This window comes from Phodopus roborovskii, unplaced genomic scaffold (assembly GCF_943737965.1).
Source record: "Phodopus roborovskii unplaced genomic scaffold, PHOROB, whole genome shotgun sequence".
Lineage (NCBI taxonomy): Eukaryota > Metazoa > Chordata > Mammalia > Rodentia > Cricetidae > Phodopus > Phodopus roborovskii.
Genome location: NW_026126485.1, coordinates 5,213,739 through 5,234,348, shown reverse-complemented (window position 1 = coordinate 5,234,348; position 20,610 = coordinate 5,213,739).

Here is a 20,610-nt window from a genome sequence, read left to right as displayed (position 1 = left end):
GTAAATGTTCAATTCTTAGGGATTGGAACCCTGGCTCAGGTAAAACAAAGCACGAGATGGATTGACTGTATAGGACCAGAAGGACAGAGAGGGAGGTTGAGACCATATATGGCTGATGTAGTGATAAATTTATGGGGTCGTGATCTATTACAGCAATGGAATACACAGATTAACATTCCTCCTGTATTAGATAGGAACCATAGACGACCTCATGATTGTGGAAAGAATACTGTTAAGTACTATACAAGACAGAGACCAAATATCCAGGCAGTACAAAAACAAAATACAAATGCTGAACAAACAGAGGAACCAAAAGCCCTACCTTTAAAATGGCTAACAGAGGAACCTGTCTGGGTAGGACAATGGCCTATGACCTCTGAGAAGTTAGAAGCTTTAGAAAGCCTGGTTCAGGAACAGCTAAATGCTGGACATATTGAAGAATCAACCAGCCCTTGGAATTCTCCTGTATTTGTGATCAAAAAGAAATCTGGTAAATGGAGAATGCTTACAGACCTGAGAGCCATCAATAAAGTTATCCAGCCAATGGGCTCTCTACAGCCTGGAATGCCCTTGCCTTCTTTGATACCCAAAGAATGGCCTATTATAGTTATTGATTTAAAGGATTGCTTCTTCACTATACCTTTACAAGAACAAGACAAAGAGAAATTTGCCTTCACGGTACCTAATTATAACAATTCTCAACCGGTGAAGAGATATCAATGGAAGGTTTTGCCACAGGGAATGCTAAATAGCCCCACCCTGTGCCAATATTTCGTACAAAAACCGTTAGAAATAATTCGTAAACAGTTTCCACAATCCATAATCTATCATTACATGGATGATATATTGTTAGCTGACTCTAAAGGAGAAATATTAGAAAAAATGTTTGAGAAAGTAAAGGAAGTTTTACCTCGCTGGGGATTACAAATTGCACCTGAAAAAATACAAAAAGGAGAGTCTATCAACTACTTAGGATATAAAATAGGTCTACAGAAAATTAGACCACAAAAAGTACAGATCAGAAGAGATCGCTACCAGACTCTTAATGATCTTCAAAATTACTAGGAGAGATTTCTCAACTGCAAACCATAATTGGAGTAGAAGGGCATGATTTGAAAAACTTGAAAATGGCCCTAAAAGGAGATAAGGACTTGAATAGTCCACGAATACTATCAGCTGAAGCTGAGAAGGAATTAGAATGGGTAGAAAAGAGGATACTAGAAGCACATGTGGACCGTGTGGATCCAAACCTAGACTGTATTCTGGTTATATTACCATCTAGAGAATATCCTTCAGGGATTTTGATGCAGAGAGAAGATATCATATTAGAATGGATATTCCTACCACATAAACAGAATAAAAAACTGAAAACATATATAGAAAAGATCTCTGACTTGATTATAAAAGGTAAATTAAGACTTCGTCAGCTAATAGGAAGGGACCCAGCAGAAATTATAGTACCTTTAACTAATGAGGAAATTTCTTCCTTATGGAAAGATAACGAATATTGGCAGAGAGCTTGCAGTAACTTTTTGGGAACAATTAGCAACAACTATCCCAAAACTGAGAGAATCAAATTCATAAAGAAAACGATTTGGATTCTTCCACGCATTGTAAGAAAAACACCTATTTCTGGAGTTCATACATTCTACACTGATGCAAATAAATCAGGTAAGGCAGGATATAAATCAGGAAATATTAGCAAAGTGGTTCAAAGCCCTTACAATTCTGTACAAAAGGCAGAATTGTATGCCATTCTCATGGTACTTATGGATTTTAAAGAACCCCTCAATATAGTTACTGACTCTCAATACGCAGAGAGAGTCGTTTTACACATTGAGACTGCAGAATTTATTCCTGACAATAAAGAATTAACTTCATTGTTTATACAGTTACAAGATACTATCAGAAAGAGGACTCATCCTATATATATAACACACATCAGATCCCATACGGGTCTGCCAGGTCCTCTAGCACAAGGCAATGATGAAATTGATCGTTTATTGATAGGAAGTGTGCTAGAAGCCTCAGAGTTTCATAAGAAACACCACGTGAACAGTAAAGGTTTAAAAAAGGATTTTTCTATCACTGGGGAACAAGCCAAGAAAATAGTAAGGAAATGTCCTCCTTGCTCATTCTATAACCAAACTCCTTTACCACCAGGCAGTAACCCTAAAGGTATAAATAGGAATGAAATATGGCAAATGGATGTGTTTCATTTTGCAGAATTTGGAAAATTAAAATATGTACATCACACTATAGATACATTTTCAGGGTTTCAGTGGGCTACTGCTCTGAGCTCTGAAAAGGCTGATTCTGTTATAACGCACCTTTTAGAGGTAATGGCCATTATGGGCATACCTGCACAAATAAAAACTGATAATGCTCCAGCATATGTCTCCAGCAAATTGAAAGAGTTTTTTGAGTATTACAAGATAAAGCACATAACTGGTATACCACACAATCCTACAGGACAAGCAGTGGTTGAGAGATCCAATCGTAGTTTAAAAGAAATGCTCCATAAACAGGCAGGAGGAACCAAAACACCCAAACACAGATTACATAATGCTTTATTAACATTAAACTTTCTTAATGCTGATGAAAAAGGAAAAACAGCTGCAGAAAGACACTGGACAATAGAAAAAACTTCTGAACTAAATCAGCCAGTGTATTTCAAGGATGTACTGACCTCAGAATGGAAAGCAGGGTATGTGTTACGTTGGGGTAGGGGTTTTGCATTTGTATCTACAGGAGAAGAAAAACTATGGATACCATCTAAGTTAATCAAGATCCGAGTTGAACAAGAGAAACATCTTAATGAAGAGAAATGACAAGTCATCCAACAAACTAGGTCCTATGAGGTGTGCGGAGGCCTCTCAAAGGTAGGGGAAGTGTTCTGTTCTTGTTTTTACAGGAAAACAGAGAAAACCTATCATCAAACAGCCAAAAGACACTGAACATGTAGGTGCCTACAGAAGAGAAGACAGCTCTTCAGAAACAATCACTTAAGGAAGCAGAATCTGATATATGGTAAAAAAAAAAAAAAAAAAAAAAATATTTAATTGTAGTAAACTATTTCTATATAGAAATCTATTTCTCTCTATTATCTAGTATTCCTGAAGTCCCAAATTTTGTAAACCAATGCTGGCTTTGGAGTTGGATTTGGCTTTCCTTCTCTAAATTCAAGCATGTTGTTAAGATTAAATTCATGGTTTCTGCCTTAAATCAAGAAGCCAATTGGTGTAAGGCAGAAGAAACAAAATCTGGGGACTCATATCTTATGCAATTTTCTCTCTGAAATCCTAATTTTCTCACATACTTTTAATGCTTATTGTTGTCTTTCCCTAATGCATACCTTAAAACTTGAAAATTTTACTTTAATATTGATGTGTAACTTTTCCACAAGGAATAATAACGATTCCTAACAGCAGTCTTTGAACTTTCCGGAAAGAAGATGGGGCCCCACATCATCATTTCCACTTGACTCAACCTGATGCATCGGAACTACAAACATCACCCTAAAACCGGTTTGAGACTGTTTTGCTCGAGACAACTCATGACTAGCTAGCTGTAATGGTGCACCTTTTTATTACACCCTGGCCAGTTTCAAATAGAACTACAGTCAAGAATTTTCTGCCACACAGTGACTAACTACATATGTCACAGCCAGTTCTGTTGAGAAATTTGGTTGCTAAAAATTTTCTTCCTACAGGATCCATTGGAGCAATCATCGTCCCATTTCAGCAGGAAGTAATCTTAATATGACTACACCCCCTTTCCCTACCCTTGGAAATTTGGGATAATAGTCATCGTCTTTGGGTTGGTTTTAGTTATTTGGGATTGGGTGATGCTTACACTCGGGTTTATCTTTTAGACAGGAATAGGGAATGGTGGGTAAAGGTATGGTTTAGATGGGATATAAGTAGATTAGCCTATTTCCTTGAGAATTTGAGTATGAATGAGATAGTATTTTACAGCTTACATTGTTATGTATTCCTATGTGGTAAGCTATGTAAAATTAAGTTCATATTTTGTTATATTGTGTTAAATGTTTCCACTTATAATATTTATGCACATTATTTTTTACCATATTCTATGTATGTATACTTTTCTTGTGTTCAAGACATTTTGTATATTGATACAATTTGGGATATTTATCTTGCTGCCCTTTATAGTTCTACCGCTTGTCTTGACACTTATACTCTACCTCTATTTTAGGGATTTACATGTAGGTACATGTAAATAGTTATATTGTTTAAGTATTTGTTCCTGCTTTACTCAGGAAAGTTTTAATCAGTCTTTTTAGCTAAGTTCCCGAGTATTACAGATTATCTTCACTCACATTTCCTGTACCTATGAGATTAGTCAGATATAGATGCTTAATCTTCAATCCTTCATAGACATGCAGAACATGGCATTTAAATGTTTTAATATTAGTACTCCATTGACATGAGACACTGTTGCTCCTGACAGCACTGTGCATTTTCCCGAAAATATGTTGGACACTGTTGTTGCTCCTGCTGGAGCTCAATCTCGCCTCAGCTAATGGCCTGTTGGGCATAGAATTGCCCCCCACCTTGACCACTGATTTGGACATGCAGTCCTATGTGCTTGCAGGAGACAAATATAGAAGACTGCTTGACCTTGCCAAGTCAGGGTAAGACAGCCATTCTATTTCCCTGCTGTTGTTGTGGTCTGTCAAGTTCTCTTGGCCTTAGCCAAATCTGGGTGTACCAACGTCGCTGTGAGACCTAGGGTGACTGTTCAGGTGGCTTGCTGTTTCCGTCCTTGCTGCACCGTTTTGGAAGTTGTCCATCCGCATTTCCTGTCTACTCTAGTATTGTTATTTTCCTTCTCAGGTCTTGATGAGGTTGAAGATTAAACTATCACAACTATTATTCTCTCTTCCTAGTTAGATATATTAGGTACTAGACTTACGTTTTCCAGCTTAGGACAACTCTATTGTAAACTCCATTATGCCCTCACCCTAGGACTAGATATGTAGGTCATTTTGTTCTCGATTTTCCTTTTCTTAGAGCACACTTGTTATTCACTGTTTTGTATATAGTTTTGTATTAAGCCTAAATCTTTTCTTTAGACTAAAAGGGGAATTGTAGTGAGGTAGTCCTTCTGTAGCACTGACCACGCCCATTGGGGGGTGGAGCGATGGGCGGAGGTGACCTGAGGAAGGAGGTCGGAGGGGGCCAGGAAGGCGCTCTCTTTCTGGCGTGACTCGGACAGGAGAGGATCGGGTTGAATTTCCTGGTGTTCATCTGTCTAGGTTGTAAGTTATTTCTCCCTGAATAAACATCCATTCGGCTTATTTGTTTATCCTGATCCTTATTTACCGCAATAAGGTACCTTTTTCCTCCCTCCACTTTAAAAAGTGAATGTTGTTTGCCTTATGTTGAAATTCCTTTATGGTAAAATATGAAAACATTCAACCAATGGCTCTGAATTAATTTAGATGTGAAAATATTTAAAAGTAGTGAATCTTCACAGATATTTGTATTCAGTTTGTTGTACAATACTGAAAAAAATCACACAATTCACAGTGAGATGTGTAAATAGTGTACCTTTAATTAGGAAGTCCATTTTGCCATGATGTATAACCTGTGGCAATCAGAGGCCAATTTGCAGGAGGCTGGTCTTTCCTTCTATAAGCAGGCTCTGTGGATCAAAGTAAACTCCTAGTCTTAGTGCCAAGCACCTTTTACCCAATGTACCATCTCTCTGAGCCACAAATAGGGTTTTGTATATGCATATTTTGATTGCATGTATGTATGTGTAGTGCCTGTGCACCTGATACCCTTTGAGACAAGGAGAGGGTCCTTAATGCACTGGGACTGGAATTACAAATAGCTGTGAGCCACTGTGTCGGAGTGCTGTGAATTGAAACCTGTTCTCTTAATTCCTGAGCTAACTCTCCACCCCTTTTATTTGTGGAGAATTTCATAAGAAGAGGAAATAGTTGATGGCTATAAGTCTTAGCATAAAAGTTCTATAAATGCTTTTACATCAACATCATTTGCTACATTATTGGCAGAGTGTGTGAACTCAATGTGTTGATACCTTCTTAGATCAAATATGACATCTTCATATTATACTCCCAGGTCTCAGTGCAGGGTGAGACTCTGACTGAAGCACATGTTCAAATGTGTAAGAACAGAACCAGTGGTTTGTCAGACAGACTTCACTCCCTTGCTCCCTCCTCCAAAGTCTAATTCAGAAACTGAGAGGAACAACACAGCTATATATACCTTTAATAAACACCCAGGTGTTTCTGAGGAGGTACATAGTGATGAGGATCAGGTGCTCCTGACACAAATCATTTCAAATCACACCTGGAGACCCATAATTTGTGAAAATTAATCAACTTGTCCACGAAACTCTTGACCTTTATGACACACTGTTCTTTATACTATAAGATGAATATTTTTTTTCTTCTCAGACAGGTTTGTGATGTGTGCTTCAGGCACTAATGATGACATGACTCTGAATTGAATCCTCAAGAGAAACATGGAAAGTAGCTGAGGAAATAAACTTAGGAACTGTATAAGGATAGGAATAGGGTTTCATATGAATATGCAAATCCATATTCAGAAGGAAGGTTAGTGAGAGGCATGGGCTGGATAAGGAAAAAAAAATCATGATGACTAATAATAAGTATGGGTTTTTGGAGGGAAACTATCCTAGAATTAGACAGGAACAGTGTGATGAATACAAATATACTAAACATTTGCACATTATAAGGGATTATAGTAGGTTAACAATACATCAAACAACTTAGTCAACAAAAGAAAGGGGGGGCTTGAAATGTTGCTCACTCTGTGCCTAGTGTCTATGGCCTAATAATTTAGCTCTGATGTTACAAAGAATGAAAAAATCAATTTAATTAAATAACTGTGGTAGATGTTTTTTTTCTCAGTGTGTGACAAAAATACTTGACAGTGGAACTGAAGGAGGGACTGGTTTTTTTGCTCATGGTTTGAGACTGTAGTCCACCATGATGCAGAATGATGGTGAGTTGAGTAAATTGGTCTGTGGCTGTAGGGGCCTCAAATGCTATTTGTTCATCTTTTGGTGGCTCAGGAGGAAGAAAGCTGGGGCAGAAAACAGAAGGGGCATAACCCTCAATTCCTGTGTGTAGCAACCTCTTCTCCTAGCTGGATTACATAACCCCAAAGTTCCCTAACCTCCCACAACTTCCCCAACCTATCCCAAACTCAGCACAAGCAAGGACCATGTGTCAAACACATGAAACTTTGGGGGATACTTCATAGTCAAAGCATTGCTGTCCTCAAGAGGTGAATTAAACTAACAGATGAATAACTGTGAACTCATATCAGGTTCTTCCTGGGAGATGTCCATAAGCTACAGGCCAGATGTGTTTTATGAGAGGAAAATAAATTTAAAAAATAATAAGAAGTATATAAAGAACTCATGTTCATTGAGAAATTTTGTATTGTGGCAAGATTTTGAAGACTTCTCAATCTTTGCTGAACAGAAATAGCAAAGCTTAACCATTTAAATAACAATGCATGCATTGTAACCTGAAGAAAGGCAAAATATGTATGCAAACATGCTTGTATATGGGATATAATCTGTACATTTCTTGTGTTTCTATATAGAAATGTGGAAATCGAAAAAATCTCACTCATCTTTTCAGCAAATAAGAAGCAAATTTATTTTCTAAAGCAATTAATATTTTCCTTGTGCAATTTCTATCTAGTTTTTTTATAAGGTCATGTGTCTTCTTGTTCTTCTTCTTCTGCCATAGCATCAATAAAAAGATTCAGAAGCTGGTTGTTTTCACATAGCATGAAAACAAGTGACAGAATGAGGAGAAAGAAAAGAAATTTCTGGGCAAGCATTAAGCAAGGTAATAGTTTTATTTTCAGGGAGCCTCACTGACCAGTAACCTGTTCATCTCTGTGTGTGTGTCTCTGTCTCTGTCTTTCTCTTTTCTCTCCTTCTCGTGTGTGTGTGTGTGTGTGTGTGTGTGTGTGTGTGTGTGTGTGTGTTGGCTGTTTGGCAAGAACAGCCTGGTAGACTGGGATATATATATTTTTGACACATGAACAGTTTGTCCTTGTCTAGACATAGAGGAAACCCTTCTGTGTTCTGCTTGGGGAGGTTAAGTTTACTTTGCACTCCTACACACCCAAGAGGGATGAGTGGAGTTTGATGTTTTGTCATTATTAATATAATATACATGGGTAGTCTAAGAAAGATCCTCATCTCTTATCCGAAGGTAGCAGAGAACAAAGCTCATGCATGGTGCATTTCAGGTCTGACATTTGTTAATAGGAATGTGGACAGGAACCAAAGTGACAGAATGAAGTTACTTGTAGAATGTGGTCTTTGTTTAAATGCTGAACTGCAAGGAATGTCTTAATATACTGTTGATCTGGGATAATTCAGAGGCGTAAGGGACAGTTTATCAAATGTCATAATCCTAAAATTGATGGGCATTTGAGGAGGGGTCATGTGGCTCCACACTTTCTGACTCATGAGTTGTGCTGAGTTAGGGGTGTAGTAACTGATCCATCATTTGTACCTAAGCTGCCTGTGAAATCTTTGCCATTTGATAATTTCTCTTTCTTTGTGCAGAAAACATAGGACTCTGGGCAGTTAGTGGCAGGTAACAGTCTTGTCCTCTTATAAATCCCATCAGTAAAGCCTAGTCATCTTATCTTGGTGACCTTATACCTAATTTTTAAAAGTCCACAGAAGAGATAAAGTAAATTTAAGGAAAACAACTATGATTTTTCAATAGGTGAAATAAAAATATAATGGAAACTATTTGATATTATTTGGGATGCTTCTAATTCTAAACAACTGTTACAAAATGTATGAAACATTTTCTTTGAGCATTATTATTCCCTTCTTCTTTTTCTCACTGCCAAAGAAACACTTGCTGGAGTCTATAGTTTCTTGGCAGGAGTGCTCCCAGTAGATTCCATTAAAGAGATTTGGCATTCATTTGATTTAAAAAGTAAGAAAATGAAGCTATTAATATCATATTATGAAATTCATATGTCTTACTTCATTTTAATTGTCAATCTTATCCATCATGGAGTCACCTGTGGAGAAAGTCTCACCTGAACCTGAGACACAGCCCACTGGACTGTGGGTATTGCCCTGATTGTTCATTGGTGGAGGCAGGCACAGAAAACTGTGGGTGGCACTACCCCTGAGATGGTGGTCCTGGGCTGCATAAGAAAGCTAGCTAAGCCTGAGTCAGAAGAAGAGCCAGCAAGCAGTATTCTTCCATGGGTCTGCTTCAAGTTCCTGCTTGAGTTCCTGCCGTGACTTCCCTCAGTGATAGACTGCCACCTGAACACTGAAAGAAACTGTTTCCTCCACTTTTGCTAAGAGTGCTTACTTATCAAGCAACAGAAATGAAAGCAGAACATGTTGTACCACACTGTGTGGGTAACAAAGGAGTAACAAAAGGTAACAAATGCTTGGTCTCTAAGATATTGTCAGCTAGTTAATCTCAGACACTGAGAAATCATGTTCTGACAGCTGGGTACTTTATTCTCAGACAGTCCTTCAAAATTCAAAGGAACCTATAGTGAAAGGGCCCTCTAGAGTTTCTTCATGTCATCCTAAATTTTCAAATGCTCCTGGGAAGCCAGATGTTTATCTCTAGCTTTCCTTCAGAATTTATTTTCATTTTTGTTTCACTGTCAAACTTCTGGCCTTGGTTTTCCCTCACATGGAAACTGAAGCTAAAACAAAACAAACGTAGGAGTTAAAGACAAACGTTGCTACAGCTTCACACACAGATAGCAGTGCTTCAGTAAATAGTCATTTACCATGAATATGCCATTGAACATGTGTCTTCAAAGCTGGGGTTTGACAATGACTTCTCAGCTTTGTTTGTTGGTGTATGGTTACATGTAACTGCCTCTATGTCTTTGACACCATAGCTAGTCAAAGATGAATTTTGAATGTGAATATATGGTGTTCTGCTTTGAGGAGTTAAGTAATATTTAATGTTTTTGAGAACACAATCCTGTTGTTAATTTAACTCATGCCCATCTTTCTTCTTTTGTTTCAACTGTTCTGCTAATCCTATTGGGAGGAAATGCTTACTATTGAAGTAAGATGATTACTCTCTGCATTGTGGACCTCCTAGGTATTATAGGGCAGATTTCCAAATACTACAGAAGAGTGGTATCACATTCTGCACAGAACAATTTCCCTTTGCTATAATCTCATTTTTATGACTTGTATGAATCCAGAATCTAATATTGCTAACATTATCAGAAGGAGCCCCCAGTGAATGATGACCTGAGAACATAATAGAATGTGACTAATGACTCTGTAGTTGGGAAAAGAGTAATGTTATAGCACACCAGTCAGGCATGACCATGTTAGAGGATTTGCTTCAGTAAAGGCAATAGAGCTAAGAGAAATTCAAGAGTGGACTCTGAGATTGGAAGAAAGTCTAATGATTTGGACCAGAGAACAAATGTAGAGCATATACCTCTTGGCATTAGACTGAGCACTACAAGAACAAAATGTTTACATGTGGAAAGAATAGGCTTGACTCCCCTATAGGGTTCAATTTGCTGCTGGCTCTGGATGGTTGAAAACAATGCAAAATTTGTTATAGTTATATGATGTCAGAGGGAGTGGCAAGATTTTAAGGGCTTACAGGAAAACAGCTAAAGGGGTTTGGGAAATGGTAGTAGACACACAGATTGTCAGGAAATTTAATCATCAAAGAACATTTTTAATAAGAGTAAAAGCTGTGTGCATAACAATAAAATTGTTCAGCCACACATTTCTCATGGTCATTCTTGGCATCATTTGAGACATGACTGTTTTCAAAAGAGCAGATATTAGACACTGTGCTTGCTACCTGTGGGTCTGGACTACTTGAGGATATTTGGTTTGGAAAAATAGAGAGCTGCAGTGGCCTGATTAGGGTGTGACAATTTGTAAACAGCAGCCAGCAGAACATCAAAGGAACACACGAAGAATGTAGTAAATGAAAATGGAGGAAGAGTATGTTCAGAGAAAATTCCCATGGCAGCAAATTGTGACTGAATTTTACAACACTGTGTTTCTTGAGTCCAGGGGTTATGGCTTATTCATTTCTTTATCTCCAGCTCCTAACTAGCTGATAATGTACAAAAACCCTCAGTAAATGTTTGTTGATTTGAATCATTTGAAATCGCTAGTTGTGTTTGCAAATCAGCCCCCTTAGGTAAGTAGAAATTCCTGCTAACAAAAGATGGTGTCAAAACTTGAAAAGTTAAGAGACAGAAATTGAAGGAACTGGGAGGAATTTGAATATATTCTTTTATGGATCAAAACTTATAACATTGCCATTATAAAAAGAATAATACAAACTATGTCTTCAATCCTATGAGAGTGCTACAGAGAAAAGAGCTCATGGTTGATGATACTCATTGCTGCCCCTCCCAAATCTTCATAATACTTGTCAAAATTTCTGATGAAATGTCAGTTAGACAATGGTTCTGTTTGCTGTAGCCATTTCCCAAAAAGTTTCTCATACTTATTTTTATAATTTTTAACTAGTTTTTTCTTTCTTTTTTATGGTGTGAAGATAATGGAAGCAAATGAATACCATCTATCATGTTAGGAGAGATTCCATCACTGGCTTGCACATGATGGAGTATAGTCATTACATTCTGGAAAGAAAAAATTCAACTTACTAGACATTGTTCAGAAAGTATAAACCAGTGTTTTTTCATTTTGGAATACTCAGGGGTGCATTTTTATAGGTGTAATTTGCTATCTATCCATGCTTTCTATAATGACAGGATTTCTAACTAAAAGTGTATTTATTTCTAGTGTGTATTATTTAATTGAACTAAAATGAACAGATGTGCTATTATTCATTAAATTGTGCAAATTTTGAATTTTTCATAAACTTCATATTTGAGATTATGAAGTGATTTTATTTTTGGTTTATGCATATATTATGTTATAGCATATAGGCCACTTCTTCTCTTTATAGTTCAAATGGGTTAAACTTTAGATGAGGTTAGAAATTACAGTCATTTAGGGGAGGTGGCTGGAAGTAAATACATTCCTAAGTAAACAACTGGATTGTAGAAAGTGAGCTTTAAAAATCCTTAGTGCTTCAAAATGTCAAGTTATGAATAGAGAGTCAGACAAGGAGCAAGGCTTGTAGTAGCATTATTGATTCAGAGAGACATAGAGAGACAGAGACACACAGAGAAAGAGACAGAAAAATAGAGAGAGGGGAGAGACAGCAGTAATGAAATATTTAACAAATGGTCATTTGTACTGATTTGCATTGATTTAAAGTAAAACAGTATTGTAAGAGATTAGGTATTCTAATATATATTAATATACTGGTTCTCACATAGTATACATACATACATACATGCATTTTATAGGAAATATATCATTGTCCTATCTACCCAGCCTTTCCGTATTAGAATGAAAAAAAAAAAAAAAGGTACTTTTCAATTTACCTCCAGAATAACACCTTGGTTTTTAATAACAACAAATTACTGATTTTCACTAAATGTTCATCACATGAGGAGCTGCTAAAGTGGAAACTAAAGAACAGAAAAGGGAAACAAGTAAAGGGCTAATGATAGGTTTGATGTTACTTTTTAAGTTAATCATTAGGTTATTAGTTGTAGCCTGCTACATTAAAAATGTATCAGACGTCGTTACTGACCCCATAACCAGCACATTAAACAGACTACCACAGCCAGCAAATTCTCAATCACTATAGATGGAGAAAATAGGATATTCCATGGCATAACCAAATTTACATGATAAATACCCACAAATTCAGCCCTACAGAAAGTTATGGAAGGAAAACTCCAATACAAAGAAGTTAACTACACTCACAAAATGTAAGCAATAGATAATCCCTCTGTGAAAATGAGCCTGCAACTGAGAAGCTTCATAAGCAAAGGACACAGTCAACAAGACAAAACAGCAGCCCACAGAGTGGAAAAACATCTTCACCAACCCCACATCTGTGTCAGAGGGCTGATTTTCAAAATATACAAATAACTCAAGTTACTAGTCATGAAAACAAATAATCCAATTAAAAAGTGGAGTACAGAACTGATTAGAGAATTATCAATAGAGGAATCCAAGATGACTGAAAGATACTTAAGAAAGTGGTCAATATTCTTAGCCATCATGGAAATACAAATCAGGGCAACACTGAGATACCATCTTACTCCTGTTAGAATAGCTAAAATCAGAAACACCAATGACAGTTTATGCTGGAGAGGATGTGGAAAGAGTAACACTCCTCCACTGCTGGTGGGAATGTAACCTTGTACAGCTATTTTGGAAACCAGTATTGCTATGGTGGTTCTTCAGGAAAATGGCAATCAGTCTAACACAGGATCTAGCAATTCCCCTCTTAGGCATACACCCAAAAGATGCACATTCATGCAAAAAAGACATATGTTGATAGCAGCATTATTTATAATAGCTAGAACATGGAAACAACCTAGATGCCCCACAACTGAAGAATGGATAAAGAAAATATATTTACACAATGGAGTACCACTCAGCAGTAAAATACAACGGAATCTTGAAATTCAAAGGCAAATGAATGGAAATAAAAGAAACCATCCTGAGTGGGGTAACTTTTTGTCACAAAAAGATAAAGATGGTATGTACTACTCATATATGGATTTGAAACATAGACCAAATGTTCACCAGCCTATTAATTCACACCACTAGAAAAGCTATGATACAAGGAGGACTCTAAGGGAGACATACAAGGTCCCCCAATTAAGGGGAAAGAGACAAGATATCCTGAGCATATTGGAGTGCAGGGGAGGGGGGCAGTGCTGGGAAGTGAGTAGAGAGGGAGTAAGGAGAAAGAGAAGGTGAGAAGAGGAGGAGAGGGGAGAATATTAGGGACCAGGAAGATTGAGTCAGGTGAGGAATACAGGAGAGCAAGAAAAGAGATAACATCTTAAAGGGAGCCATTATTTGTTTGAAGAGAAAACTGGCATTAGGTTAATTTCCATACACCTACAAGAATGACCCAAACTAACAATCTGAGCAATAGTGGAGAGGCTCAGTCAGTAAGGCATTTATCCTTGCAAGTATGAGGACTTTAGTTAAATCCTCAGGACCCATGCAAAAATGCCATGTGTTATAATGATAGTGCTGGGAAGGTGAAGACATGCAGATGCTTATGGTCCATGGACAACCAGCCTAAAGAAATTGATCATCAGGCAAATGAGAGAACTTGTCTCAAGGAGATGGACTGTGCTCCTTTGTGGATGATACCCAAAGCTATCCTCTGGTGTCCACATGAATGCACACACAACACACATTCACAGGGAAGCACATGTTTATCCACACATAATGGTGTATACACATATACATGTCAAAAAAGGTGTTGGTAAGTTTAGATTCATGCAACCTAAACTTTCTGTTCAATTTTGAATTTATATGAAGAATCTATAAAAACCATCCAAAATTCAGTAAGAAAAAAACAGTAAGCCTAACCCACAAAAGATCAAAAGACATGACCTGGCATTTCATAGAGGACATATGCATGACTGATATATGAATGTGAATCCTATGAACATAAAGTAATTCAAGATATTAAACCAAAATAGAGTCTATTCTTAGTGTGTTAGCAGAAGCTGAAAACTGTAAGAATGTTAAAGTTGTTGAATAGGAGAACAGAGAACATGAGGAACTTGTCTGTGGGTTATGAATAGATATAGCTTCTTAGGCAAACATGAGACTCCTTACCTGGCACTTTGTGTAGAAACTAGCACTAACCTACAATACTTGCTACTCGGTGGATTCCTTACAAAGCCTGTTTTATGTTTGTAAGTAGAATGTTTGCACAAAATTCTTAATAAAACAAGTGTAGCAACTACAGTTTGTTACTGCGGCAATTCATAGAGCATAGCAGAATGTAAAATAGAATGCAGACTATATGTAAATTAGAATCCAGCAGTTCACAACAATAGCAGTAAAGAGTTGTAGCACAGAAAGTAAACAAAACTCCACAAAATTAATATTGAATGGAACTCTGTAAGATGAAATGTCAGTAAAGAATTACATACCAGAAAATAAGAAAAGTAAACAATGTCTTATTAAAGCATAAACCCACGGGAGAAAACATTGAAGAAACAGGAAGAATGACAGGCAAACAATAACTGATGGTTACCATTATCTAATAAGAGAAACCAGGGAAGAGCCCCACAGAGGGCACCAACAATATGCTAATGCTGTTCTATTAACTCAGTAGTGACTTTTGATATATATTTTTTCAATATGTTTGACTTAATTTTAGTAAAAAGAAGAACGCACCCAGTCATAGAAGATTTGAATTTTGAGTGCAGTGGTTCTGAGAGTGACAGTGGCATAATGGTTTAGATTTTTATACTGATTTTAGATAACAATACGATAATTAGTTAATGCACTTCATTTTAATGACTTTAAGTGGTTGGAAATATCAGGACAGATTTAGCAAGCATGACAAAGTTGATGGGGCACCATGCAGCTGTATAAGCCTACAGCCCTGCATCATGTTACTGTCCTATCTATAGCAATTCTGAAAGGCTGACTGACTGAGATGACCAAGTCCTATCTCTGCACTTGTAACTTAATTGCACAATGGTAATATTCTTTATTGCCTCATATTTTGTATGATTGATGATTTACATACTGTATCTTCTCTAGATAACAAGATTTTGGCGCATGTGTATATGTGTGTGTGCACGTGCATGCATGTGTGCATGCATGCATACATGCGTGTGTGTGTGTGTGTGTGTGTGTGTGTGTGTGTGTGTTCAGTTATATGTACATGGGTATGAAGGCTATGGACAACCTCAGCTTAGAGTCTTACAAAGTAGGCCTCCTGTCTAGGTTCTCTTGGCCAGGCTAATTGATATATGGAAAGTCATCCACTGTGGGTAATAACATTCCCTGAGTTGAGATTATGGTCTTTATAAATAGAAGAATATGAGCTGATAACAAATATCCATTAGATTACACATGCTATGACTCATTGCCTCAGTCTACTGTCCCTGTGGCTTCTCTGAAGCGAGAGGCTATATATAATCTCTAATTATGAGCCAAATTAAACTCTTGCTTCCTCGGTTGCTTTTGTCAGTGTATTTTGTCACAGTGACAGAAAACAACTAAGGTGTAGTGAGATAGTCCTTCTGTGGCACTGACCATGCCATTGGAGCCATGGGCGGAAGTGACCTGTGGAAGGATGTCAGAGAAAGGTCTGGGAGAAGCTCTCTTTCTGGCATGACTCGGACAGGAGAGCATCAGGTGGAATTTCCTGGTGTTTATCTGTCTAGATTGTAAGTTATTTCTCCCTGAATAAACATCTATTCGGCCTATTTGTTTATCCTGATCCTTATTTAACCGTGATATCTGGTGTCAGAAGCGGGATTAGGATTTTCAGGGGACCTGGGTTTCACCTAGGCGGCAGACGCCCCTCTCCTACCCCTCCCCCACCTTCCCCAATGGGCAGGGTCCCTTGCCTAACCAGGTGGACTCACCACAGCTTTGGGACATTTGCCTCTTCCTTACAGCAAAGGAGATCTTTGCTGCCAAAGCGGACCTGAGAAAGCACTCACCGCTTCTCATTTTTTGCCCATTTCAGCACTGCACTTTGCATTCACACAGAGCCGCTCAGCACCCACCCTGCTTGCGTGTTTTCCCTCTCTCAGTCTTGTGGTCCCAGCAATTCAACAAGTCTCCTTTTAACAAAATTTCGCTTGCCATAGTTTGTTAAGAGATATTCTACAGGGACTGGAAGGATTGTCTGCTACCAGACCATATTTGGCTGTTCACTTCCGGGCAGAACCGGGATCAGATGGGCCTCAGCAGCTAGGCACTATTTGCTGGTACACCTCCAGGCAAAACTACCACAAGCTGAGATCTACAACTAAAAGCATCAAAGTTCCAGGACAGCAGAAATACACCTAAGGTAATTGTAACATCCTTTGCAATTTAAGCTGATATAATATCTGAGATCAATTGTTCCATAACTATGGCAGATAATTTTATAATGCAGGACTTTAGGAAATATTTTACTTCATATATAGAAGGGATTTTAGCAGAAGAAACTTATGACTGTACCAATATGTACTTTTATTTTGTAATAGCAATGGGTTTCATCATTAACATGATATTCTTAAAGAAATGGTTTGAGATTACAGCAAACAATAAGGAACTTGTAAAAACCATAGGAGACTTAGTAACAAGGATTTGAAACATTGAAAATGATAGAATTCAAAGCATATAAAGTATAGAAAGAAAGGTTCAGAATATTGAAGATGGTGTTGGAGAGCTGACAGGTAGAATACAAACCGTGGAACATGAAAATGACCAAGTAAAAAACAGAATTTGTTTCATGTCAGATACCTCAATAACCAGAACAGAAACAATGCAATGCATTAACACGCTAGCAGAAACAGCTCATTCCTGGTCGGAGGAAACTACTAGTAAGTTTAAAAAACTGGAACATCAGATAGAAAGACTAGATGATAGAATCTCTTCCATGTCTGAGGATAATGGCAAGATAGCAGATAGAACATTGTTTCTGGAAGGAAGTTTACATGCCATTCAGATAATATGTAAGGATGAGAAGTTTAAAAACATGGAATCATTTGTAGTTGGAGAAAGTAAGAAACTGACTGATGCAATGAAGTCTCTAGAAAGTTATTTGATTCAAGAAGTTCAGACACTCAAAGAAACAATGGTGAATAGATTTCAGGGTTTAGAAGACCTTCAGTCTGATACATCAGAAGAAGAACTACAGGTAACAGGGCATGAAAAAGACTTAAAATTTTCCACACCATTTAGGGTCAGGGGAGCTTTCCCTGTATCTATTAATGAAAAACCAGCAACGAAAAAACACCCAAAATGTGTCATTGCATATCAGTGGAAACCAATACATATGAAAGATTTAAAAGGTATAAAGGAAGCAGTAGTCACTTATGGCATGCACTCACCTTATGTGAAGCAATTAGTAGAATCATGGGCATGGAATAACAAGGTAACCCCTAAGGATTGGGATCAATTAATATCAGCTGTCCTTGAAAACTCCTCTCAATTAGAATGGAAGACTTTATGGAGGAAGCAAAAGCTCTTGAACTTCAGGGCTTAAAGAAAGGTTATAAAGCTCCCCAAGATAAAATTCTTGGTGAGGGTCTCTATACTGACCCAGAAACCCAAGCTGCCTATGATGAACATAATCTTGTCTCTATGCAGCACAGCAGCTTTGAATGCTTGGGATAAGGTTCATGAATTAGGAGAGAGGATAGAACCCTATACCAAGATAAGGCAAGGACCTAGAGAATGCCTTAGTGTCTTTCTAGAAAGATTATCTAGGGAAGTACAATTAGAGGTAGCAGACATAGATGCTAGGTGAATACTCACAGAATCTTTAGCTTATGAGAATGGGAATCCTCAATGCAAACAGGTGCTTTGGCCTTTAAAAATGCAATCAGCACCCTTGGATGAATGGGTCCTATATACAGGCAACATTGAGTATAATGACAATAAGACTGAAGCATGGGTAGGAGAAGCCATCTCCAAAGGTTTGAAGAGATATCAACATGTCAGATGTTATAACTGTGGTAAGATAGGACATCTAAAAAAGAAATTGTAGGCAAAGCTTCCCTAGAAATAACACTCCCAGGAATGAATCAAACAGAAGGCCTCAGCCTCCTGGGTTATGTAGAAGGTGTGGCAAAGGCAGACACTGGACAGATGAGTGTAGATCAACCAGAGACAAGCAAGGAAACTCCTTGGGGGGGTCTCTCGAAGGCCTCCACATCACAGGTGGCCCGAACATTCCCAGTCACAGTGGAAGACAATCTCCCACAGGACAATTAGAGAATTCTGTGCCTATTATAAAAACTCATACCGCTCTGGATGACAAACTAGTGACGGAAGTTGAATCAAACATGACAGAAGGAAATAAAAAACGTATATTTTGGCAAACCGCTATAAATAGTCATAGGCCTAGATTGATAGTTAAGATGAATAATAGACTGTTTGACGGTCTCCTGGACACAGGGGCGGATGTAACTATCATATCTAATAAATCTTGGCCTCGAAGATGGCCCTTACATGAGGTAAATGTTCAATTCTTAGGGATTGGAACCCTGTCTCAGGTAAAACAAAGCACAAGATGGATTGAATGTATAGGACCAGAAGGACAGAGAGGAAGGTTGAGACCATATGTGGCTGATGTAGTGATAAATTTATGGGGTCGTGATCTATTACAGCAATGGAATACACAGATTAACATTCATAGTATTAGATAGGAAACATAAACGACCTCATGATTGTGGAAAAAAATATTATAAAGTACTATAAAAGACAGATACCAAATATCCAGGCTGTACAAAAACAGAATAGAAGTGCTGAACAAACAGAGGAACCAAAAGCCCTAACTTTAAAATGGCTAACAGAGGAAACTGTCTGGGTAGGACAATGGCCTATGACCTCTGAGAAGTCAGAAGCTTTAGAAAGCCTGGTTCAGGAACAGCTAAATGCTGGACATATGGAGGAATCAACCAGCCCTTGGAATTCTCCTGTATTTGTGATCAAAAAGAAATCTGGTAAATGGAGAATGTTTACAGACCTGAGAGCCATCAATAAAGTTATCCAGCCAATGGACTCTCTACAGCCTGGAATGCCCTTGCCTTCTTTAATACCCAAAGTATGGCCTATTATAGTTATTGATTTAAAGGATTGCTTCTTCACTATACCTTTACAAGAACAAGATAAAGAGAAATTTGCCTTCATGGTACCTAATTACACTAATTCTCAACCGGTGAAGAGATATCAATGGAAGGTTTTGCCACAGGGAATGCTAAATAGCCCCACCCTGTGCCAATATTTTGTACAAAAACTGTTAAAAAATAATTCGTAAACAGTTTCCACAATCCTTAATCTATCATTACATGGATAAATATGTTGTTAGCTGACTCTAAAGGAGAAATATTAGAAAAAATGTTTGAGAAAGTAAAGGAAGTTTTACCTCGCTGGGGATTACAAATTGCACCTGAAAAAATACAAAAAGGAGAGTCTATCAACTACTTAGGATATAAAATAGGTCTACAGAAAATTAGACCACAAAAAGTACAGATCAGAAGAGATCGCTACCAGACTCTTAATGATCTTCAAAATTTACTAGGAGAGATTTCTCAACTGCAAACCATTATTGGAGTAGAAGGGCATGATTTGGAAAACCTGAAAATGGCCCTAAAAGGAGATAAGGACTTGAATAGTCCACGAATTCTATCAGCTGAAGCTGAGAGGGAATTAGAATCGGTAGAAAAGGGGATACTAGAAGCACATGTGGACTGTGTGGATCCAAACCTAGACTGTATTCTGGTTATATTACCATCTAGAGAATATCCTTCAGGGATTTTGATGCAGAGAGAAGATATCATATTAGAATGGATATTCCTACCACATAAACAGAATAAAAAACTAAAAACATATATAGAAAAGATCTCTGACTTGATTATAAAAGGTAAATTAAGACTTCGTCAGCTAATAGGAAGGAACCCAGCAGAAATTATAGTACCTTTAACTAATGAGGAAATTTCCTCCTTA